Source organism: Thalia democratica, chromosome 3 (genome assembly GCF_965202585.1).
Source record: "Thalia democratica chromosome 3, ktThaDemo2.hap1.1, whole genome shotgun sequence".
Lineage (NCBI taxonomy): Eukaryota > Metazoa > Chordata > Thaliacea > Salpida > Salpidae > Thalia > Thalia democratica.
In genome coordinates this window covers 55,556,718-55,564,261 of record NC_139167.1, presented here as the reverse complement: position 1 = coordinate 55,564,261, position 7,544 = coordinate 55,556,718, and positions in this window count along the sequence as shown.

Below are 7,544 nucleotides of genomic sequence, written 5' to 3'. Positions count from 1 at the left end.
AAGTTCAATCAAGAAATCAGAAACACACTCATTATAGATTAACACTTATTTTGTTTGTGAAAAATAGTTTTTTTGGGAATTAATTTTACTATGTTTATTTGTTGTTTTTCAAAGGAAAAACATAATATCAAGTGAAAAACATTAATTTCTTTAAATTATTAAAGATTTAGACACATAAGGGAAAATAAAATTTTGCATAAGTGTCCAACAGACATAATTCGTAAAAAAGTTGCTAAAACTTTCCAAAAGAAAAAGTTAACTAAAAATAGAATAAAAGCCTAATAAAACAAAAAAATAGTTAATTTTGTAGAAACGATTTTTGATTTTGTGCAAATGTATGCTTATAAATTTAAAGAATTATATCTTTTAAATCGTTAGATTTTATGCAAGTTGAATTTTTTAAACAGTGTGATTTATTTACTGAGCATTAAAACTATGTGTTAACTATTTTTTAAGGTATATTTTTAGCGCCTTTGTATTACTAATGTTTTATTCAAGTATAAAAATTATGTACGTTCAGTATGTTTTTTTTTTAAACTAATAAAATATAACCTAAATTTTTAAATAGTTTCAAAAGATCAATTATAAATAATATTGAATAGTAAATAATCATGAGTGATTAGTAAATCTAAAACAGCTCTAAGACAGCGGTTGGCATATCTTTATAATTTATAAATCATAATTCAAGTAATTTTTGCGGGCTGGTAAGTCTTTCAAGCCATCGTAAGTTGAAAAAAAACACAGGGGAACATTTGTTATCAGTGGGCTAGAAAACGTCTTGTTTGCGCTTAACTTAAAAAATTCGTTTTCGGCTGCTTAGTCAGAAAGTTTTATTGTACAATGAAATAATACTATTTATGATACAATTTTGTTGAAAACCATTTAGTTTGTAAGCACGTACTGGAAATTTGTTTAACAGCACATGTAAAATGTCTTTTTTGAGAAAAATCTCAACTTTGTTTTATTTTCACAATTTTTTTTAATAAAACTTTTTTTTTTGTTTTAAGCTAAATATTAGAAAATAAATTTTTACAAAACTCTGAATTGTTTTATGTGTTCACATACATAATTTCTCTTCTTTCTAAATTAAAGAAGCTTTTAGTTTTCTTTAGGAAGCTTAGAACTTAAAACACTTAGAAGTTTAAAAAGTTAAATGGTTAATAAGAAATAACAATAAAGTTTAAACTTAAAAGTAAATATGTTATTACTCAAACAATTGTCTTTATTTTAACGCATTGAGTCATAATAAAAATAGTTAATTGTAAAGCAATGTAAATAAAATTTATAATGTAAATGAATTTTTTAATTTATTGCACCTTAACTTGAAACAAAATGGGTAGGTGTCAAAATGCACGAAGGGATAGTTTTGCACGGCGTCACTTTTGCACAGATTGATGTTTTTTTTTTGTTTAATATTACTGTTACGCCTAAGCCTTACCCTTACCCTTTGTCGGTAAATTGTATTTTCTTATTATTGTTAGGTTATTTTATTAATTTTTTATTTTTTTGCTCTTACTGTTAACCCTAATCCTTGAAAAGTTACCATTTTTCTCTAGTTATTGTTTTTATTTTAATATTAACAATATTCATACCACTAATTTTTACACTTGGTCGGTAGTTTGTATTAATATTTTTCTTTTTCTTTTCTCTTGGATTTTTATTCTACTATGTTATTTACTTTCGTGCAAAATTGCCACTTGTGCAAAGTTTACCCTTTGCGAAAAAGTGTCTTCATTCAAAAGTGACCCTTTTTGCAAGAGTATCTTAGTGCAAAAGTGTCTTCGTACGAAAAAGTCCCTTCCCCAAACAAAACATATAACCATATGGCTAAGGAATTCTAATAACAGCTTTTAACTTCTCTAAGTTGAAGATCGAACTCAGTGGTAAACCACACATATATTAAAAGTTAAACTATTAGATTTTTTTCTAAAATCTTATTTGTAGTTTTACTTTTGCTCTATTTTATAATGAGGGGAAGACTGGTTTATTTAAAATCCTATTGAAACAGAAAAAAAACTACTAATTAAACACAAAAATTATAAATTAATAAGTTAGTGTGTAGCTTGATAACCGAAAGATCATTCTATGCACCAGGTCTATTGACCAGAATAATTTAGCATTGTTTCTTAATCGTATTTATAAACTATAATAAAAGTAATAAGTTTTAGTAGTATTTAAAACTAAATTTATTGCAAAAAATTCTTTAATAGTTTAACATAGCAGTTTTAAGCTTTTTTACCAGCTTTTATTAGTTTTTTGTTACATTTATAAACGTTGGTTTGTAAATGTAAGCTAAATAATGATTAAAATAAAATATTTTTTATAAAAAAAAAATTTAAACTGACAAATTTGTTTAAAAAAAAGTTAATTGAAGACTTATGTTTCAAAACTATGGCGTTGACTCACAAAGCTTTCTATCTAAAGTTCTATTTGTTCTGCAGGGGATTTTTAAAGTATTAAAACTTATTTAGTTTAACCAATTTGAAAAAGAAAGCTATTAATATCTTAAGTATAAACCTTAAATACAATTGAATCTCATCAAAGACAGGAAAACCTCAGATGGTAATATAATGGTAATATTTTGTTAGATTTATTACGGTTTTTACTATCTAATAAGTCCTAAAGTTTTAAAATAACGGTTATGCTTAACCTTAGGTGAGCATGCTTTGATTCAATATTCAGAAGTTTTTCAGCTTTATTTTAATGATTTTCAATTTTAGTTTGAAGTTTATTCATATTATTCATTTATACTACAGAATGTAATTTTATCTGGCAACTTAGCTGACTCTTCAACTGTATATAACAGTGTCATTCCAAAAATGCAACTTTTAAACTTTTTTGTATTCTTTTAGTATTATGGTTTATGTATGTTACATATCAGTGTGAACTTGGTATAAAAATTAACTCGTATTGTTAGGCTGTTTTTAACTCTAATGATAGTGTTATTTCAACTCAGTGTCATTTCAAATTATATTTTTTATTGTTAGATAAATTAAACAAAGATTTTTAAAACAAAACAAATTAATTTTTATACTTTGTTTATAACAATCCGTAACATACATAAACCATAATACTAGAAGCATACTTAAAAAACAGAAAAATTTAAAAGTTGCATTATTGAAATGACACTGACATATAAAGTTGAAGGGTCACCTAAGGTGCTATCTAAAATTACATTCAGTAATATAAGTACATAAGCAGGGCTTTGCAACAGTAACCTCTCGCTTATTTACGCACATTGTGTCCAAAGAAAAAGTGCAAATATGGGAGATCTTAAAGATACGAGAGATACCAAATATACTTACTATAATGGCTGTTTTTTGATATTGCTTCTAATTAAAAGCAAACTGGGGACTTTCCCATTTTAAACAATTTATTTCTTTTATTGATAAATATGAAAACAAAAGATAAAACTATTAGTATATTTAAAAAAGGTTTCAAATTTATATAAAATAATAATACTTGTAGAAAAATTTTACTAATTTTAAGAATAAGTAGAGTTTTGCTTTATCTTTATTTATATGTGACTTATTTGATACTTAACATTTATATTCTATTTTACTTATCAAAATTAATTTATAATTAAGCATTTGTTTACAATTAAGAAATGATGTGGTGTCTATTTTTAAATTTTTTTCTATAGTCTTTTACAAAAATATGCATTTGGTGCTGTAATGGATTTTTTCTTTTGAACAAAAGTATATAAAATATTTGAAAAAAAAAATTAATAAAAATTGTTTATGTTACTATTTTTTTTTTTTATTTGACCTTTTCCCACATAAGGATAAACTTTTCTTGCATTGTATTTAAGATATATTAATTGAATGTTTATCAATAAGTCAAGGAACATAGTTTACTAAGTCTGAAGATATAGAGAGGTGAGTTAGCATTTAAAAACATATAATAAACCTTTTTTGTGCAATATTAAAGAAAATTAAAATTTCAATTTTTTAAATTTTCAGAATTCTAAAATGCGTAACTAAACAAGAGTGCTAACGTCACGCGTAAGAATGCAAGAGGTTACTGTAATTTTCTGTATATTGAACCAAAGCGTGCTCACCTAAAGTTAAGCATAACCAAAAAATGTTGTGAGTAAGACATTTAAAGTAAAAAATTTGAATCATGTTCATAATTAACTAATGTTATTGTAAAAATAAATTTGGTTATTCTTTGGTTATTACATCATTTTGTAATCTTAAATTTTTATTTATATGTTACTTATATATTTTTGTTTTTTTTTTGTTTTTTTTTTACAATAATGAAAACTATCTGACAATAAAAAAACTTTGTTAAAAGTTTTTGATAATAAATTTTACAATTATTCAATGTGGTGTTGTGTTAAGAGCATAGGGGGGTTCACATTGATTTTTACAAGCTGATCTTATTTTATAAAGTTTTATATGAGCTTTTAGACATTTTTAACTGCTTGAAAAAATTCAATGTAATTTTTGAGATATGAGCGATCGAAGTTGGTGACCGCAATAGGTTCCTAATGGAAGGCGCAAACTAAAAAAACGCAAAAAAAAGACCATTTCACTAAAAATCTATCTCTTCATTCATTTTTTAAGCAATCTTATTTAGATTTTCACAGAAAGTGTATTATTAAATTAAAAAAAGATTGAATGCAGGAATTTTTTCAATTTTGAAAAATTAAATTTGTATTAAAAAAATACTTCTTGTTTTCTTTAATCTTAATTCTTTATTTTTTATATTTCTCAAACTTAAATATTTGTTTTGCAATGTTCTGGCTAGTTTTAATTCTTTTTTAAAATTTTAGGCTAGTTTTTTAGACTTTAAAGTTTTCTTGTTCCTAAAAGTAATTTTTTTGGTAAAAATATTATGATCTTATCGTAATTTTTAATAGTATTTAAGATTGTTAACAATTAGGTTTTGCTTTTTTTTTTAATTTTATAAAAAAGTCATGCTGACTCAGACTAGTTTTTTGTTACTTTATCTGTTTTTTTTTTTGCTTTTAAGAGAGACACGCTTGTGAATGTTTAAAGATTTGAAAACACAATGTTTACAGATGCTGATTTTTTTTGGTGGCAAATACTGAAAATTTAATGTAGTTCATTTTGCTCAGACTAGTACAAAATAATAAGAAAAGTTATTTGCAATGTCCAACCCTGATTAATTTGTTAGTTAGTTTTATTAGGTTAAAAATACCAGACTATTGCCAGGAAAAATTATTTACCGTGTATTTTACATCTATTTATCTTTATTATTGTTTCAACACGGTTTGGAATAAAGGCATAAATTGTGACAAAAAATGTTAAGGGCTTAGTTGGAGGGTAATTTTTTTTTTCCAAAATTTTACATTGGTTTTTATATGAAAATTTGGTATATGGTTTATTATGACTTAAATTCTTTTATTATGGAACATAGAAGTTTTTAATTAACTTTTGAGATATAAACAATTTTGAAAAAAAGTTTCTAATTGCATTGCAATTTTTCATTGTAATTTTACTCCCAAAGTTTACAAGCTAACTAAAAATCTATGTTCTCTTTTTTTTTGAACTATAAACCTTAAATTTTCAGGAATCATTACTTATATAGTTATATAAAGACCAGGAACAAAGTTGCTACAGGTGTACACAATTGTACTATTTTTAATACTCTGTTTCACAAAAATCAGGAGATTTCCAATTTTTTGACAATGCTGCCTAAAACCATTGCAGGTGCTGGCTCTTGTGACTAACATGTCTTCAAAAGCTTCCATAAAGTGTCAGACTAGTACTCTATTGTTTTCTGAATTGAACTTTGCTTCAAGTAAGAATTTTTTGTCTGGAAAAATATTTCACTCTTGAACCTACCAGGTTTCAGCCAAGTCCAAAGAAGACCAGCTCTTGTTCATTGTTAAAGGGCAGTGAGATGCTGCTTTATTATAAAAGAATTTAATTTAAAATTAACAATTGTTAATATTGATTTTAAACTAGTTTTGAAACCTTGAGCTTTTTTTTCTTACTGAGTGTTTTAGGTTGTTCTTTACTTTCTCTTAAACTACCTTTATAGTGTACAATATCAGCAATTAGGTCTACTTTTTATTCAATATTTGGTGTTGCCAAGTTGTTTTTTACCTCTGTACAACATCAAACTTTAGATTTAGGTAGTTTGACCTGCTTCATAAATATTATCTTTATTATACACATGTGACAATGTCCATTAATAGCATCAAATTTAATCATTTTGACAGCAAATTAAAATGAATTTGAGAAATATAACCATTAAATTGTGCAACACCGTTAGTAGAATATGAAAAGTTTTGAAGCATTTTAAGTAAAGTATAGTGCTTCCTTGCTTATCTAAGATCCTTGCTTATCTAGTTCTTTGCTTATCTGGCCGGTTTCAGTCAAGAAGTATATTTGTTTAATTCAGCAAATATCAATGTTTTGCATGTCTAATTTAATTTCTATATCTAAGCGAGCAGTTTATACTAACATCATGGTTCTAATGTTTTTTCAAACTTCATTTTATTATTCATAGTTTTTTCTGCTCAATAAATAAAAACATGTTTTATTATTTATTTGCAAGCTTTTTTGATTTTGCTAAGTAAGTTAGATATTTTTGACAAAGTCAACATACCTAGTTTAAAATACAAATAAAGAAAAAAAAATTACTAACAACTAAGACAAGCTAAATGTCTGCAAAAGAGTAAAGAATATTTTACAATGAGTCAGTATGGCATAGGAAAGTTGATTTTGAGAATGTTAGTTTAAAGCCTAAAAAGAAATTTGATGCTTTTAACTTGAAAAATCCTGCTCTGGATAATTTTGAAAATCAAATGAATTAAAAATACCATGACAGTCATAGTTGCCAGATTTAAATTTAAAAAATATACAAATACTCAGCATATAAAACAAACAAAAAGTTATTAAGCATTTTTCACCCGCTAAGATTATTTGCTTTGCTGATTTGGCCCAGGGGCTGCAGTTTGCCAACTCTAATTTGTTTTTGTAAACTAGTCTTATGGTAACTTGCTTTGATTAAAATAAAAAATTAAAAAAAAAGTTTATTAACATACTTTATTTTAAATTCAAGTATAGCTTTTACTAAAGTTCCTATTGGGACAACCTACATTATAATGACAACTTATATTATTTTTGATCTATATTACAAAACTTAGCTATGATAAAATTAAAATAGATAAATTAAAAAAAAAAACAGTTAGTTTAAAAAAAAAAAGTATGTGACTTATTTGTTTCGTATTTTTGGTTAATTTTAGTTTAAATATGCAGTTTATTGTATTGTTAGTATGATTTTATAAAGTTCTACCTATAACTTAAGTTACATTTTACTTTCTAAATAAATACTCAGTTTACATGTTAATTATGCCAATTTAAATTAGTTTATGAATTTGAAATTGATATTATGTAGGTGGTAACCAATACTTTGTACAAGTTTATACTAAACCAAAATAAAATTATGAGTAATTAATATGTTTAGCAGTTAGAATTTATTGTAAATAGTTGGTCTTGTTCTTAGATTTTTTGTTAGTTTTAATCAATATAAGAGATTACTGTTATTTACCAATTATTGTAAAACTA